Raw genomic sequence first — 19,765 nt, forward strand, 5'->3', positions numbered from 1 at the left:
GAAAAAAACAATAGCGGAAGGGGTGGTAAAATGAACACCTTAAGGAAAACATCTTGTTTCTGATAGAAAAACGCGAAATTTGTATAGTTCTATCGCACAACATCAAAAATAGGGATGTAATCTATAGCAGCAACAAGGATTCATACTAAAATAGCTAAATTTTCACATATTTTCATCGCTATCAAAAAGGGATGCAAATGTTCATTTTACCTGCACTATGTGGGTAAAATGAACAGCGGTTGGTGGTAAAACGAACACCATGCAAAAAACGTGAGCAAAACAAATATTTCTGAAAATTTTCATTGCCCCACCGAAAATACATCCATTAATGATTGTAACCCATTCAAAAAGAATTCTAAAGGTATCAGATTTGACATCATATCATAATAATATTCACCTCACTGAAAAACCTCAAGTCTTCCGAGCTAAAAGTTACGTCAGTTCTTATTTTCAAACGTGGTTTTCTAAAATCTAAGTTTTCGTTGATATTTTCACTTTAATTGACCTACATATCAACTCGAACACTCAGATTTTTGCTCTAAATCGTCCGTACGTGATAAAAAATAATCGAAATTGTTTTTTTCTCGGTAAAAGGCACGGTGTTCATTTTACCACCCCTGTTCATTTTACCACCACTTCCCCTAAGCGATAAATTTCCGATCCCAGAAATTACGAACATATTAGATAAACTAGGTAAAACATGCTATTTTTCTACAATTGTCTTGGTGTCCGGATTTCACCAAATTTGACTCGCAAATGAAGACACGGAGAAAACAGCATTTTCAATTAGGGGCGGTCCATTAATTACGTAAGACAATTTTCGGGGATTTTCAACCCCCCCTCCCCCCATGGTAAGATTTTTTGTATGACAATTATAAATAAATTGTATGGCGCGTAAGAAATCTCAGACCCCCCCTCCCCCCATAAACCCTTACGTAATTAATGAACAGCCCCTTAGCTCCGGAAAATACGAATTCACGCGCATGCCATTTGGGCTGAAAAATGCACCAGCCACTTTTCAGCGGGTAATGGACTGGATTTAAAGAGAGTTCTTGGGAATTTGTTGTCTCGTTTATATGGATGACGTGATAATTTTTTCAAGCTCTTTAGGCTGATACAAATATTAATTTTCTTTTATGTCACCCCCCCCCCTTCAAAAATCCGAAAATTTTGAAGGGGAGAAAAAAAAAGATTCATCATTTTTTTGACATCAGTTAGGTTTTTTTCAATTTACAAAGTAAAAAACAAGTAAAATAATGATCCAGAGGGCGCATTAAAACAGTTTAACAACTATCATTAAAAATAAAAATTCGAAAAAATAACTTTTTTTTCATTTTTATTTTTTTGTTCCTTATTTATTTTTATCCCCCCCCTCGTACCTTCCAAGTGGTCTCGGACATAAAAGAAATTTAATATTTGTATCAGCCTTAGAGGAACATAAAAAAGACCTCATGAAATTGTTAAAGAAATTAAAAGAAGCCAACCTAAAAATTCAGTTGGACAAATACTGATAAAATCGATATCATCAAAAAATGGCCTACTCCAAAAACCGAAAAGGAAGTCCCCCAATTTTTAGGAACTTTGGGATATTATCGCAGATTTATCAAGGATTTCGCAAAATTGGTGAAGCCTTTGACTGCGCTACTTCGCAAAGATGTAGAGTTTAACATTACTCCAGATATTGAAGCATGTTTCAATAAATTCGAACAGCATTTAACGATGGACCCCATCCTTATTTATCCGGACTTTAATAAGGAATTTATACTTACTACGGATGCTAGCGACTACGCTATAGGAGCAGTTCTTTCACAAGGGCCAATTGGAAAGGACTGACCAATAGCCTACGCTTCCAGAACACTTAATAATACCGAAGAAAACTATTCCACAATGGAGAAAGAGTTTCTCGCTATTGCGTGGGCAGTCAAACATTTTCGACCATATCTTTATGGAAGAAAATTCAAACTCTTTACGGACCATCAACCGTTTACTTATTCCATGTCTGATGCTAACAAGAGGATCATCAGAGGGAAAATTGCTTTAGAGGAATTCGACTACGAACTCATCTACAAGCCCGGTAAGCAGAACATTGCGGCAGACGCCTTGTCGAGAATAAATACAGACAACGTAAATGTCAACAAACAAGACGAAAATGAACCTTCAACAGAACAAGATGAAAATGAGTCTCCAACAGACAACTAGTAACCCAATCGAAGATGATTGCATTTACAGAATACTGACTCATCAAACACCCACATGCCCTCTCGTGAAGTCAAAACAAGCCACCCAAATCAAGGAAATAACACAGGGAATCATTTTGATCGACACCGAGGACAAACGTAGAAGTGAAAGACTCATGCGGAGACTCAAGGATGATAAAGGAAGCCACAATAATAGAAACCGGAAATTGTACCATCAAAATACGCAATCACACATTCCATTGCTAACCCTTCGTTACACACCAAGACGAATACCTGATCCCAATATACAGTAAACCTCTTCAGAAGGGAAATCTCACAAACCACGACGAAGACTTCAATCTGAGGATCCAGAACTTGGAAAAAATGAGCGAGGTTCAACTTTCTCTGAACCACAAGCACCGACGCGTAATGATCGGAGGGGCAACCCTCCTAATACTAACATTTATCTCTTTCTTTGCCGTATATCTTTACAAGCAAGCAAGGACAACGAACACCAAAACGACAGCCGAAGATCTATCAGAACTCATTACGGCTAAACAAGCGGAAGATGCGGATAATAACGCGAACATCTCGTCAACCGACAGTCAACCCTAGAAGACTGAACAAAGATTCATCCCAATACCATGGATCGAGCGACCAACGTTTCAAACGAGGATGCCTGAAACTTAGGGGGGGGACGTTACGACCGGAGATCTCCCTAGCCAACCAACACAGACAACCGTGAGCCTTGGAAACCGATGCGACCGGACTTTGGCCAGATTACCATGCTGAGCCAGCAACACCAATCGATAGGTGGTTCGATGTATCCAACATAAGCAACCATCAACGCAGCAGAACTCCACTTGGAGACAGAACAATTGAACGAGCACCAACGATCGATGAGGAATCCGCTGACGCTAAGTATTGAGTTAATAAGATCTTTAGACTTTTGTATCAGGGTTCACTGTAAGCAGAATAAACAAGTTGCTTTCGACATTCCTTCAAAAACAGATACTTTTTACGGCCTTGTATTGAAATAGATACTAAGTTAAAAAGAGACCTGCTACCAGCCCTTAATGTTGACCCATTCTCATCCCCATCGATCGTACTTTCAGAGATTATGTAGTTTATTTTCAAAAAGGCGCTAAACAATTCGCTGGTGCTATGCTTACATAGTAACCTTGAATGTTTAAAGTGTTGTGTAATCTTAAGTGTGAACTAGTTAACTCATTTTTGAAATCATACAGCATTACAAGCATAGATTTCTGTCCATAAAGCCGTTTATTCTTGAATAATGTGCTCATTTTAAATAAGAATGCCTGTATTTAGGCGTATTATGCAGATGAACAAAGTTAAATTTTGCAATAAAATCATCAAATATACCAATTGTAAGACATCATTTTTAGATTAAGAATTCTAGAAAAACATTCAAGACCAAGAGAACCAAGTTGCCGAAAATTCAACAAATCACCCTTAACAAAAGTTGAAACAATTGGTAATATACGCTAGGAAATTTGGAATATCGGTAGTTTATCGACTGTGGCCTATGAATTGATAGGTAGGCCGAAAATTGGTAGGGCTACCGAGAGTAAATCTTGCCACCCTGGGTCGACCCGCAGTTTGTTATTGTGTTGATTACGAAAGGTTATGTTGGGGTAAATTACATAACAAACCGAAGACTGGAAAACGGTTCCCTACAGTTTGCAATCCACTCGCATGAATATTCCAATCGTACAAATACTCACGTTGTTTTCCGCCTCGCAAGCTTTGCCCAGATGGAAGGCACCGGCCCGCAGAGCCGGACCCGAAAGATTCACCTCCGGAACGGTGAGCTCTTCCTCGCTCGGCAAATAAACATCGTTCGTGAGAACCATTCTGTTCGTTACTCGCACCACTGGCGCCCTGGAAGCGGCAACTTTACTCGGTAGAAGGTTTGATTTACGGGCAGTGGATGTACCTGCGAACGAACCAATTTCAGTTTAATATTGTTTGATTTGATTTGGAATTAAATTTTGAATCTTACCCAAATTGCATGAAAAAGTTTTTGCCGTCCGACGAGAGTGCAAAATTACGACTGACAGTTGTTTTGACAGATCGTTGTTTTTATTTTCATAGACGTTTTTCCATTGTTCTAAAATAGGGTTGTAAAATTATTAGTTTTGGCGTAAGTACTAAAACTTAAGCTGGAACTAGTGAAATCGATAGAGGCAGTCCAGATTTGCTTGTTGGCGACTCGTTTTTATTTGATTTGAAACCAGTCTTCTAAGATCATCTTTCTACTCTGAGATTTAAACAAGCATGCTTTGAATTCATCTCAATAAGCAGGATCGTTTCGAATCCTATTTTTTGCAATCTCAGTGGGCGGGATTTGTTCTGGGATTCAATCCCAGGATGAAATGCTTATAATAGGAATTGTCATCTAACCTTCAGCTAAAGTGCAAGTGAGAATGTCAAGATGGTTGTGAAGAAGAGTGCAGATTTTGTCGTAGGTTAATGTTTAACTGTTCGACGAATAGCTGATTCTCCTGGATAGCTCATGTTAGAATTGATCGAAGGTGGTGGCCAAAATGTATACACGAAATGACCAGCAGCAATCGTTTACATGAACAAGAAATTTAAGTAGATTTTCCAGGGAATTCGGAATGAATTGCAAGAAGTAGCATGAAGGTGTAGGGTGATCAAAGAAATTTGGACAGACCGTTACGCGTATATAATTTGGCCATTTACAGCAAAACCAAATGAAGGTGGCCAAATTATATACGCGTAACGCTCTGTCCAAAATACATAAAACACCTTAGACTTTTTCATCATACAAAGTTATTCATCTTAGATAGATCTCATATTACAAGAAGACTTTTCCAATAGGGTAACCGCATCGTGCACGCCAGTTGTGTTCTAGTTTCTTTAAATTATGTGGCCTGTCACTAACAACATAGAAATATCAAATTATGTGCCTTCAGTAAACTTGAGGTTGATGAATCCAATGCCGCTCTCAGAAACATCTTATCAACTTCACTTTTCCCATAGTAAGATTTGTTGTATGAAAATGATTTAAATGTCATAAACATGTTTAATCATTTTGTGTTTTATTTTCTGGAGCTAACCCAAAATTTGGATTTTAAGCATAGTAGTACAAAGTAGCATATGTGGCCAGAGCGCGGAGAAGAAAGTAGAAATTAGTAATGCTACATATAGTTTTCTTTTATTTGTAACAATCAAATTTAGCATCAAATTTCTCGGTTTTACGTTAAGTATATTCTTCATGTGATTAATCATTATGACATTGTAAGCTGCATTCCAATTCCGAATCATAAAAGCTTGATATACTCTGTAGTACTAATGTCCGGTTGGATTACGGGAACAGAACTCTCTGTAATGAATCTAATTAATATGAGTTGAATTGTAACTAAGATCACATAGAATACTTCACCAAACACGAGCAAATACCTTCTGACAGTTCGATAGTGATAGCAGGTGATAGCTAACTGGAACAAACAAAAAATATTAGCATCAAAACTAAAAAATATGCTTCAAGAATGATTACCAAGAACACCCAACAGATCAGGCGCATCCCGCGTGTCCTGTCAAAGACATTCCACGAATGCTTGATACATTTCCATGGATAACTCGATATCTTTCAATAATACTCATCAATCAAGGATTGAATCCTGAGATTCAATCCTCTAATACAAAACGCATGATTGAATGCAAGCTCGGATTGAAACATAATAAGCACGCGCAATCGATCTTGACCCGTAGTTTTTAAATCTCAGCAGCTCTTGGAGTGAGATTTTTCGAAGACTGTTTGAAACATATTTCATAATCCCGGAGTTTCAGACAAACGTTCAAAAGTTATGAGATAATGCGCATCAACACAAAAAGACTTGTTCAAGCTATGAAGGAAGGTACAACAATTTCAAGGTCAGAGTATTTGTAATCTGTACGGCAAAGCGGCATGACGGCAGAGACAAATTTCCAATACGATTGTCCATAATGAATGTTTTGCGACAGGAGCATTGTATTAACAAATAAACCTAAGTATGCTGTTTCGCTAAAGAAAAGTTAAAGATTTCTTGTTCGAATGGGTCAAGAAATTTCCTACATTTGTTAGCAAGAAGTTTCACTCAAAAGCCTATTTATGCTTCGGTGTGATGCAAACGCAATATTTTTTTTTGCTGGGATGTCCATGTGAAAGTTTGAACGGCTTGCGCATGATTGATGTAAATACAAAGTGGAATAAGAAAAAAACTCAGCAATCACAGAAAAAGAAGATCATCTTCGCGAGTCTCGTCTCAGCTTTTTAACAACAAACCAACCTTGAAGCATATGCAAGGGGTAGATCACTCTTGATGCATCTGTTGAAGTTCTATGCATTCGAATGCATTTAAATGCATACTCAGCAAAATTTTCAATCCATGGCTTGCTCCAACGATCGATTGTTGTCCTTTTAGAAGTGTCAAACTTGTTATTCCACAAACTCAAGAAGAGCGGCCTTTTTTCCACTTACCCATAAAAATGGCTCTGAGAGGAACTAAAAACTATAAGGGTACATCCCTATGGGGTTGTACGAACTGGTGACGTAGGACCACGTAACAATAGAAAATGTATTGCATCCCAACGGCACAGCAGCAGCGTCCTCGGAAACATCTACAAATTGCAGTATTGTCAATAATTCATAATAAATCAATTATTGTAAGCTGCTATGAGATGAATTAAGAAATTATAGCAAGTATGTGGTAAACACATTATGGAATATTACACAATTAACTCTTTGACACATTTGTTGGCTCTGGAAAGGGCCGATTGAATTGTTGAATTTGCGTAAAACGGACACATTTTGACGGCGCACTGGTTGCGTCCTCCTCGCCCGATGAGATTTGCGGTGCTGATGACGATGTGCGCTTCAACAAGCGGCTTTGGTCGATTTTCTTCAGCCATCTCGAACAAATTAGGGAATATTACACAATCAACTCTTTAAAACACATTTGTTAGCTCTGAAAAGGGCCGATTGAATTGTTGAATTTGCGTAACACGGACACATTTTGACGGCGCACTGGTTGCAATCCTCCTCGCCCGATGAGATTTGCGGTGCTGACAAGTGGTGCGCTTCAACAAGCGGCTTTGGTCGATTTTCTTCAGCCATCTCGTACAAACAGCTTGCCTCTGGTAGCGAGGAGCTGAGCAGGTTTGGAGGAGCTCTTACCAGCTCGAAAGCGAAAACAGAATGAAACCGAATTCAACGAAGCAGGGATGCTTTAAACCCTTAGAATAGCAGGTGATGCTCCTCCTTTCAAATTCTTCGTTTTCTTATCTGGGAAATAGGCTATATGAAACTGATGTCTGGGTAAGGGATGTACAAGATTAGCATTATGCTGTTATTGCATCCCGACGGCACTGCAGCAGCGTCCTCGGAAACATCCTCAAATTGCCGTATTGTCAATTATTCGTAATAAATCAATTATTGTATGCTGCTATGAGATGAATTAAGAAATTATAGCAAGTATGTGGTAAACACATTAGGGAATATTACACAATCATCTCTTTAAAACACATTTGTTGGCTCTGAAAAGGGCCGATTGAATTGTTGAATTTGCGTAACACGGACACACTTTGAAGGCGCACTGGTTGCAATCCTCCTCGCCCGATGAGATTTGCGGTGCGGATGACGATGTGCGCTTCAACAAGCGGCTTTGGTCGATTTTCTTCAGCCATCTCGTACAAACTTGCCGCCTCTTGGTGATCGGACACACTTTGACGGCGCACTGGTTGCAATCCTCGTCGCCCGATGAGGTGATGCTCCTCCTTTCAAATTCTTCGTTTTCTTATCTGGGAAATAGGCTATATGAAACTGATGTCTGTGTAAGGGATGTACAAGATTAGCATTATGCTGTTATTGCATCCCGACGGCACTGCCTCAGCGTCCTCGGAAATATCCTCAAATTGCCGTATTGTCAATTATTCGTAATAAATCAATTATTGTATGATGCTATGAGATGAATTAAGAGATTATAGCAAGTATGTGGTAAACACATTAGGGAATATTGCACAAATAACTCTTTAATTTCTTTTCAAAAGCATTCCAAAAATGTCGCAATTTTGTTACATGTGATCATTTTCGTAATCGAAGTGTTCTCATAAAATATGGCAAATCAAAGACACTGTCGGAAATTCCACTCTAGTTTACAATTGTTGTGAAATGTTGAGCACTCACCCCGACGGCACTGCAGCAGCGTCCACGAATAGTCAATTATTCATAACAAATTACATTTTGTATGAAGCTGCAAGATTGATTGAGAAATATAAGATCTAATAAGGTCGGAAATATTATTCCTTCAACTCTTTTCCACAAATTTGATGGTCCTGACAAGGTCCGATGGCAGATAAATAGAACTGCGGGAAGTTATCACTTGATTGCCATGGTCAAATGGGAAATCCTCAACGCAAACAGCAACAACAACGGGTAGTGGATCCCCGGGCACAAGTCGAAATCTGGAAACGATGCTCACTCTTGGAATCTCGAGCGATTCCGACGCTCGATTAGCAGCAACTCCTCGGATCAGCAACTCTGGGGGCTTCTGGTAATTGGCTCCTACTGGGCTTGCTTCTTGACCGCCGATGCTTAATTTATCACGGGTCGAAATCTGGGAGCGCGGATAAATTTGCGGCGGCGACAACGATGGCTTGGACGCTTCTCCGAGCGGCAAACTACTGCTGCTCGGAGAAGCGCCCAAGCCATCGTCATCGCCGCCGCAAATCAATCTTGCGTCTTCCTCTTCCGACGACACAAATTGGACTGTGACGCGGGTGCAAAAGCAAAGCGAGAATGACTCGCCCGACCGTGTTCACAGTCCGACCGCAAAAAGAAGACTGAGGGAAGAAGCAGGGACCCGTTTGCTTTTATAGTGGGAAGCGACACCGTCGAAAAGTGCTCGAACGTGATTGGTTGGATAAGAAAGGGGTCAACATTTATCAAATTTTCAATAGTTTAACAACAAAATTCACTTATCGGATATATTACTAACGATGCGTAGATACATTTCTGATCGAATGATACTAAAATCGTAATAATTGGTTCATAAACAACTGAGTTATTAACGTTCAAAATCTCCCCTAATTTCGTTACATGTCTCATTTTCCGTACTTTTAAAGTGCACCCCAATATAGAAAACAAAGACGTAGTCCTACGTCAAAACATTTCTTTCAGCACGTGTGGTACCATGGACGTACGAAGTCTCGGATGTCGGCATTAGGGAATGACATTATTTCAAAAATCTCCAAATTCATCTCTTCGTGGACAGTAAGACTAACGACATGAACGGAGGAACTTGAAAACAGTCACACAGCTCAACGAAGAAGTAAATCTGTCCACAATATTTAAAAGTTTTGTTGTTTGTCAAAATTGCTAATCCCTAGGCAGCATATTTAAGTGGTGCTCCTGTGTCTGTTAAGATAGGAGTAGATTCGATAGGAAAACTGAATTACGGGGTTTAACAGATTTGTGGTTCATAAAAGGTAGATGGTAATGACATAAAATAAATTATACTCAATATTGTAGAAGACTCTACTGATGAACTTTATTAAACCATACTTGAGATCATCACTATTCATTGAAAGAGGTAGAACAGTTGGTCGGGGCTTTCCAAAATGTCACGTGCTTTTCTTCTGAAGGAACCACGCGTTGCACTTGAGGAAATACCGTAATGTTTTTCTCGCATAAGAATCGAATAGAGCGTGGAAAAAATACGGCGCTTCGTTCTCTCAGAGAAAGGTTGTGTAAAGCTCAGGACAAATACTTCAAATGTTTATCGATTCTGTTCTAAACCGAAATTAAGGTTCAAATATTTCCACCTTCATTTGGATGTGAAATTTCGATGCGGATTTTTATCCTTCTTCAGTAGAGCATATACCATGGGTTTCTCGGGCAGAAGGTTCTGGTCAATCCTGATCCAAAATCAAACTGTTTCTACGGGGACGTAGGACGATTTTTTCTGGAAAATTTCCTCTTCCCGTAATGTCCACTGCGTATATGACCTTCCATGAATAAATCAAAAATGCTCTTAAAATTGTGGGCATCAGTTAGGTTTCTAATTCAAATGCAATATATTTCGAGTAATTAATAACAGCTTGATAACCTGAAATAAATAAATTTTGTGATTAGGTATTGTTCGTTTAGTTGAGGAATAGATTATCGTGCACATCTTCAACGAGGAAAAATAAATACTCACACATCAGTTTATATGGCACTTTCATAGAAGCACGCACCTTGCATTCAATGTACAATCCAACATAATGCGTTACATGTGCGTTACTTGTAGGTTTTGTTAGCTACGACGCCATCCAATATATGGCAAACATGGTGGGAGAATATTTTGGTGAGACAAAATTATTTAGGTGTGAGTCTATTGGAGGGCAAAATCCTCAATACTTGCAGAATATCAAATGAAAATTATTTCTGCAAACAGTTTTGAAACTTCCACAACAAATAATAAAGCGTTGCTATTGACTGTTTAACGAGAAACTTGCGACGATCGACGCGCCACCATAATCCATGTAACGGAGGGTATTAGAACTAACTTGGAGGTGATGATTTCGCAATTTGGAGGTTAAAAACACCTCCGAACACTAGCGATTTTGCGGTGGGATGTTGACGTTTGATCACGAATAGATGGTTTAGGTCAGGGCTAAGTTGATATGGATGTCCAAAAAATGCATCTGATGCAAATTGATGTACATTTGATGTGCACCGAAAAAGTGATCCACCCCTTGAGCATATGTAATCGTTCAGTTACAGAATTTCTAGATTTATTTTAATTTTGTGCATTTTGTCTTAGAATTATGGAAAATGCGTGTAGCTAGGCTAACGGTAATGGAAGGAATGAATTTATTTCTGACATTATTTTATAATGACTACTATGATTGACACAGTTGACAACCGCTTGTCGTGTGTGACAAAAGACTTTCCAAATAGCTCTCGTTTATCAAGTTTTTCGTGATTCTTGTAGCGAAACAATTTTGCTATCAACGCAAGATGCCTTCGCACAGGAAGAACACTCTCGTCATTGACTTCAGTGTCCTGCCCAAGCGGCCCGTACTTGATCAGGTCGAAAAAATCGTGAAAAATATCGTAAAACTCGACATGGCCGACGTCAAGAACATTCAGATACACAACATCAAGAACTGTGTGTATGTTGAAACGAATGACGCTGGTGTAGCACCAAGACTACAAAAGCAGCACCATTTGCTGCACTACTTCACCCACGAGGGAAAGACGTACCACATACCGATCTTTGTGGATGGGCCTACTACTACCATACGGATCCACGATCTTCCGCCACAAATGTCGAACACCATCATTACCGACCACATGCAGCAGTACGGCAAAGTAATATCCATCGAGAACGAGGTATGGAAGAATTATTTCCCAGGGCTGCCAAACGGCGTCAGAGTGGTGCGAATGAGATTGGAGAAGTCGATACCGTCGCGCATTGTGGTCGGCGGTGAAAGCACATATGTGAGTTACCCGAAGCCAAACGAAAATACTTCAAGCAATCCAACAGCACCAAATGCCCCAGATAAACAAAACAAAATCGACGACAAGCAAATCAGTACCATGGATCCCCCAGCGGTCCCCGCAGGCGCAACTGATATCGACGATAGCAACGACAATCGTGACAGCAGCGATGACGATGACAACGAGGACGACAAGATCAATGTCAGAAATAATAACACCGATGAGCGTGACGAACGAACCAGTGAAACTGTAGAGACTGCGAAGAGAAGGTTGTCGACTGAAACGGTGAATGGAACAATAGATGAGAATATAGCAAAACGGTCATGCAATAAGGGAGGCCAGAAACTCGAGTCTGAATGGAAAGTATATCATACAAGATCGAGGAAGAAATAGTATTTCGGAATGATAAATTAAATATGTAGTAATGAATTATAATCGACATGAATGCACCATAGCGGTGTAAAGTGTCGCAAATAAATAAAAAAAAAAAAAAAAAAAAAACTACTATGATTGAGATCTTCAGTATTCTGGATTGCAAGGTGACTACGATGCACATGCTTCAACACTCCTCCTCAAGCGTAGTTTTCTTGATCAATTTCAATCCAGATGCATCTCTGAAGGTTTGTAGTTTAGTTTTTGGTAAAGGCTTCGTCATCATATCGGCTATTTGTTCACCCGTTGGGCAATTATCTACGTTGATAACTTTGTTTTTCTTCAAATCTTTCGTGAATGCGTATTTCGTATCAATATGTTTTGATCGTTTCTCAACTCTTTCGTTCTCCAGTTGATGTATACAACTTTGATTATCTTCCATAATCTTGATCGGCTCATTGTTTTCACCAAAATCGTCCAGTAATTTCTTCAACCACAGTAACTCCTGAAGCCTGTCAGCTAAAGCGATGAATTCAGCTTCGGTTGATGATAACGCTACACAGTTCTGTTTGCGAGCGGCCCATGAAATCAATCCTCCACCGAAATATACGAGATATCCTGAGTTCGATTTCCTGTCGCTGACATCACCTGCCCAGTCGGCGTCCACGAAACACTTCAGATAATCCTTGCTAGCGCCTAGATTCAATCGCAGGTCCCGGGTGGTCATCAAATAGCGTAACACTCTTTTGGCCTATGTCCAATCAGCATAAGAAGGTCTGCTCACTTTTCTCCCAAGGATTGATGTAGCGATAGCAATGTCTGGTCTGGTCATCACAGATACGTACAATAGTGCTCCGATAAGGCTTTGATATTCGTCACTCCTGAGTAGTGCTTCAGAATCCTCCTCCTTTCGTTGGATATATCCTGGGTCCATGGGAATTGCTGACGGCTTGGCATTTTGAAGGCCGAATTTCTCCGCAAGCTTGGAAATATACGCCTTCTGACCCACCATGTAACAGCCATTGTTGAACTCCACATGCATTCCCAGGAACAATTTCAGATTTCCTAGTAGCGACATTTTGAACTTCTTCTCCAAAGTAGCCATAATTTCTTGAAATTCGGTTTCGATGCTGCACGCGATTACCATGTCGTCCACATAAACTGCGATGAACGTGTTCCTCTTCTTCGTAACTCTCTTGTACAAACATGGATCCGCCGTAGACGCAACGAATCCCATTCTCCGAAGTACTTCATCCAGCGTTCACGGAAAAAAAATCGTTGCCGAAATCATGAACAAAAAGTCATGAAATCATAAATTTTTTTGTTTCATAATATCATGACTACAAGTCATGAAACCATGGCTATTAATCAAGAATTTGTGTGCTCAGGGCGTTACATAAATCCAACTGTCACTTTTTTCATTTAAGTCAACACGTCTTTTGCGATCGGTAGTGTTTTTTTTTAAGTGAAATTATGAATAAGTTTTGTTTGCGGAAGGAGTTAATCTGAATACCATGCTCGTCGGAACTTTGCCATCATGTCGATGACATTCCCGAATTAAATTGCCGGATTCTATAAGATGTGCGAAAATGTTCTTGCCAGCTTTCACACGGATTTTTCCGTACCGGGAAATGATTGACGAAGGTTTTTCTTGACAAATTCGTCGGCGATTTCAAATGTTTGGATGTGATGCATCCTCACATCTTACAAAAGAGCAGCTCACACAAACCTTCGGCAGCCGGATGATCTTTACCAGGATTTAGGATTTTTCCATAGCCAATACAATCCAGCGGCATTTTGCAGTCCTGAGACGATGAACCAATTCAATTGATGTTTGAACTGACATTTTGCGTGCAAACCTAACCACCGGATGTTCGCGTTCCTGCCCAAGATGTGGCACTCGTTAAGTTGACTCTTCTCACAATTTATTCCGAAACTACCGGCGCAAAATCCATCTCCATGTTATTTGTTTACCTATGACAAATATACTGGGATCATAATTGACGTTTGTATGTTTTCATGAAGTTAGTTCATGATTTCATGATCCTGCTTCATGATTTCATGAATCAAATTTCCACTTTTCATCGCCAAAACTGGAATCATGAATGACAGGTATCTAAATCCATGAACAGTGTTCATGATTTCATGAATTTTCTTCATGGTTCCAGCATACATAGTTTATGATTTGATGATTTGAATTTACACCTTGGAAACGTAACGCACAGCTGGAGTTAAGGCCGGAGCACAATGGATACGTTGCGTTTTGCGTTTGAAATTGCGTCTGATAATCCGTTTGATCCGGTTTGTACTAAAATGGGAAACGCACGCAAAACGGACAACATACGCACAATGAATACGTTGCATGACAGCTGAATTGTGGGAATAATCATTTTTAGTTGGTTCAGAGTTCTGTTGAAGCTATTGAATAATTTTCGTAATGGATATCATCGATTTGATCGCAATTTACGGCCTGTATCTAGCATATAGGCAATATCGGAAGCGTACAACATCGAGTGCTGTAAGGAGATGGTGGGTGCATCCGCTTTTGTAGAGCCGGGCCGATTCTGGCTTCTTTGTGGCGAACTTCGACACAATGGTCCAAAACCCTGAAAAGTTTTTCCGGGCAACGAGGATGAGCCCGGCCGCATTCAGGTCGCTGTTGTCGCGGATTCAGCATAAGCTGGAGAAATCCTCTTTAAGGGCTCCGCTTAGCCCTGAGTTTAGACTCTTCCTCACATTAATGTGAGTATATTTGTTGTGCTCTTATTTTCCCATACTATCATGTCTGATTATTTAGCTACCTCGCCCATGGACCAGACATCCCATTTTTATCGTGGAGCTTCAAAATAGGCGAAAGCACGTCCAGGGGTATCATCCATGAGGTATGCGATGTGCTGTGGGCCGAACTAAAGGGTGAATTCTTGCCGGAACTAACAACGGCAGACTGGGCAAGGAACGCATCACAGTTCTACCAGTTGTGGGATCTGCCAAACTGTTGCGGGGCCGTTGACGGCAAACACGTCAAGATCGAGTGTCCCCCAAACTCAGGATCTCAATTTTTCCATTATAAGGGAGATCACAGTATAAATTTGATGGCGGTTTGTGACGCAAATTACAAGTTTCTGTCAGTTGATGTTGGAGCCTATGGGGGACATAGTGATGGAGGCGTCTTTGCAAGCTCGGAGTTTGGCAAACGTTTGTTTGACGGATCGCTGAACCTACCACCGGCAGCATGTTTGCCGAATTCCACAATCGAAATACCTCACTATATTGTAGGTGACGCGGCATTCCCGCTTAAACCTAATTTAATGAGGCCGTTTCCCGGAAAGTTGCTTCCACCGATTCGGGAGAATTTTAATAAACGGCTTTCGCGTGCTCGGCGGACCATAGAAAATGCGTTCGGCATTTTAGTCGCTCGATGGCGCGTTCTGAAGACTACCTTGGTAATGTTGCCAAAACATGCCGAGAAGGTAGTTTTGGCTTCAGTTATCCTGCATAACTACCTAAAGCAATCCGACAACAGTGTGTACTGCCCCCCAACATATGCCGATACCTTCGATGCAGAAGGAGAAGTTATTAGGCAAGGAGATTGGAGAAATGAAAGTGAACCTCTTGAAGGAATCTCTGGACTGTTTCGAGGTAATAACAGTTCCCAACAGGCTTTTGAAATTCGAAACCTGTTGAGTGAATTTGTTTTCACTCATCGAATCAATCAGTGATCGCATCAAGCGCGACACTGCGTGCATATAATTTTCTTTTCACAGCTACCATAAAACGACTTTTTGACGTTGGATAACGTCTTACGGCAACATACTGGGGTACAATTTCGAAAAACGAAAAATCGCTCGCGTCACGAAAAGTGGTTAGATTTTGACTGTTAATAACTTACTAACGCCCGGATAGATTTTCAAGATTCTTGCACCAATCGATTGGAAATCTTTCTACGAATCGACTCCAATAATGAAAACTATTGATTTTCATGACAAAACTATTGAAAAATAGGTAAATATCGAGGCATGTCTTATTTTTCATAGAAAAGCACATTTTTCTTGCTGTTATAAGGTTTTGACGTTTTGAAGTGTACATGTACCGTGATTTCGGGTGAAATTGATCATTTTTCATGCTTTTTCTTGTCTGTTTTCAATTATGTTCAAAATGCCAAACAACTGAATGCAGGAAAACAAGTACGACGGTCAACTTCTTTGACTCATGTGCCAAAATTTTCTAACAAATTGGATAACATCCCTCGTACAATTCCAAAAAACGAAAAATTGAGCATGTAATGAAAAATGGTCAGGTTCTGACCGCCATTTATCGATAGATTTTCAATATTTATCCATCAATCGCTCGGAAATTTACCTACGCGTTGATTCAAACGGAGAACACTAATGATTATTAGCAACAAACTATTGAAAAATCGTAAAATGTTGACCCCTTTCTTATCTAACCAATTACGTTCAAGCACATTTTTAGTTTCCGCTTCCCACTACACGGAGCCAAAAATTACGTACGAATTCTATAAGAGAACGCTTGTGAATTGCTCTCTTGACTGGGTTTCCCTCTTTCATAAGATTATTTTGAAACACAAAACGTCCGATAATCACAAGAAATTCTTCTCGTTGTCATTAGCGATCTTATGAAAATCTCTCTTTGCTTAAATTCAAAGAGCGATTCTCCTAATACATAATAATCCTAAAGAATTCCATAATTGAAATCTATGATCTCTCATAAGAGTATCTCATGATATTATACTCATTTGTATTATGAACGCAATGATCGATGGAACTTCACAAGTTTCTTATGAGTCTCATTAGCTGCTTCTTATGTCTTTATTCCATAAGAAATTCGTATGAAATTCCTACATTTTGATAGGAAGTTGACTCTTTTTCACAAGTGTTACTAATCATTGTCATACGCACGCTTATGAATCTCTATCAGTAATATTATTCACTGAGGAAATGGAACGTATGAGGTACATAAGATTTTCTTATGGAATAACGACATGAGAAGTATTTTTTTTGACGTTAACTACGTCTTACGGCAATATACTGGGTGTCAATAGAAAATCTAAAATGTTGCGACCGTCACGAAATTATGTAAGATTTTAAATACTAATAACTCAGCTATTTATCGGTAGATTTTCAATATTTTCCCACCAATCGGTCGGAGATTTATACAACATTTTACTCAAATGGAGAAAACATTTGATTTTTGACGACAGACTGTCGAAAATTGGGAAAATGTCGACCCCTTTCTTACGCAACCAAACTCGTTCATATTATCTTCCACGAATGTTTTGGGCTGGGAAGCGCACTATAAAAGCAGACCATTTTCAGCTTCTTCGCTCATTCTTATTTTGATGTTAACTACATCTTGCGGCAATATACTGGGTGTCAATTAAAAATTTAAAATGTTGGGACCGTCACGATATTATGTTAGAGTTTGAACTAAAGGAAGGCTGCAACTATGAAAATCGACTAAAATTCAAATGCAAAAAATCACTTGGCGTAGTTGACGTCATGCGGTCGTGTCTTGTACACAACCCGCTCTGATTTTTCATTCGAGAATCTTATAATATTCCATAAAAGACTCATAACATAAACAGACATAATTTTATAAGAAACTCTTTTTGGTAATCATATGCATTGATCGTTGGCTTTCATAAGACAATCTAATGAAGTACGATTTTTGTAAAAAAAATCATGCCTAAATCATATGAATTACGAGGAGCGATGTCAATAACATAATATTATAAATAGAGATTCATAAGTGTGCGTATGACAATGATTAGTAACATTTGTGAAAAAACTTTCTATCAAAAAACACGTAGGAGTTTCATACGAATTTCTAATGGAATAAAGACATATGAAGCAGCTAATGGGACTCGTAAGAGAAACTTGTGAACTTCCATCGATCATTGCGTTCATAATACAAATGAGTGTAATATCATAAGATACTCTTACGAAGGATTATAGATTTCAATTATGGAATTCTTTAGGACTATTATGTATTTAGAGAATCGCTCTTTGAATTTAATAAAAGAGAGATTTTCATAAGATCTCTAATGACACCGACAAGAACTTCCTGTGATTACCGGACTTTATGTGTTTCATAAGAATCATTCATTATGAAAGAGGGAAACCAATTCAAGAAAGCAATTCACAAACGTTCTCTTATGAAATTCGTACGTAATTTTTGGCTGCGTGTAGTGGGAAGCGGAAACCAAAAATGTACGTGGATCAACCGTAATATTTGTTTCAAGAGCAAAAGTTACCGCTCATGCTTCTTCTTTCGTCGACTGGTTCTATTGTTGAAGTGTTAATCGAACCAAACAAATAATAACACAAAATGTCCATTATAGGTCAGAATTGACATGCACCAAATAGTGTGGAAATTGATTAGATTTTTAGCAGTGGAAATCTTTCACAGGTTCGTGATGGTCTCAAACCAGGAAATAGAAGAAACTAACGTTATCCAACGTGAATTTGGCGGTCGTATCTCGGAAACAACCTCTTACTTTTTCACAACATTTGAAATAACTGTAATGATATGTACTTTCTCTATTGGAACAAAGATTATTAAATAAAAACTCTCATAAAAAATCGACTGTTTGTTTTATTTTAATGTGCTAATTTCGAGATATTCTTTTTTTTGACGTTGGATAACGTCTTACGGCAACATACTGGGGTACAATTTCGAAAAACGAAAAATCGCTCGCGTCACGAAAGTGGTTAGATTTTGACTGTTAATAGCTTACTAACGCCCGCATAAATTTTCAAGATTCTTGCACCAATCGATTGGAAATCTTTCTACGAACCTACTCAAATAATGAAAACTATTGATTTGCATGACTAAACTATTGAAAAATTGGTAAATATCGAGGCATGTTTTATTTTTCGTAGAAAAGCACATTTTTCTTGCTGTTATAAGGTTTTGACGTTTTGAAGTTTACATGTACCGTAATCCGGGGTAACATTAATCATTTTTTTGAATATTTCTTAAATATTTCGTTTGAAAATGCAAATGTTACAAATTTCATATTTTTAAAACAAGTACTGCTACCCATAGCTGGTGACTATATACTGCATTTTGTTTTTTTGAAAGATTTAAGCATGTTTAAAAAAAGTAAGAGGTTGTTTCCGAGATACAACCGCCAAGTTGACGTTGGATAACGTTAGCTTCATCTACATCCTGGCATGAGACCGGCACAAACTTATGAAAGATTTCTACTGATAAAAATCCAATCAATTTTCATATTATTTGTTGCATGCGAATTCTGACCTATTATGGACATTGTGTGTTGGCACAGAAAATCTGTGGTGTAAGTTTGGTTCGGTCAACACTTTAACACCGATAGACTCGGTGGATGGAAGAAGAAGCATGAGCGATAACTCTTGCTTCCCAAACAAATATTCCGGTCGAACGTTAGGTCCACGCATGATCCACTATGATTGGTTAAGGTAGGTTCGGAATCCAGTTTGAGGTTGAGGTACTTCTCCATGAAGTCCGCGAGCTCCATGTTCTCCTCTTTGCTCAAATCGATGTTAAAGTCGCCAGTCATGATGATTGGCATGATCTCCTCTTGATACTCGAAGAAATTCCGCACCATGAAGAACTTTTTCTGCTTCATAGTGGTATCCGAGGAAATGTAGAGGCAAATCTGCGGTTCCAGAGCTCGGCCGTCATGGTTCTGCAGGAAGCGAGT

General features: G+C 39.2%; 1 long non-coding RNA gene across 1 annotated transcript; it reads right to left on the bottom strand.

Moving 5' to 3' along the window:
- Nucleotides 1-4,058: 4,058 nt before the first annotated feature.
- On the bottom strand, nt 4,059-4,300 carry LOC5565576. Its single transcript, XR_002499868.1, has 2 exons — nt 4,201-4,300; nt 4,059-4,134 (listed from the first exon to the last, which is right to left on the bottom strand). It is a non-coding gene; the product is annotated as an uncharacterized LOC5565576 (long non-coding RNA).
- Between the last annotated feature and the right edge of the window lie 15,465 nt (nt 4,301-19,765).

Source organism: Aedes aegypti, chromosome 2 (assembly GCF_002204515.2).
Source record: "Aedes aegypti strain LVP_AGWG chromosome 2, AaegL5.0 Primary Assembly, whole genome shotgun sequence".
NCBI lineage: Eukaryota > Metazoa > Arthropoda > Insecta > Diptera > Culicidae > Aedes > Aedes aegypti.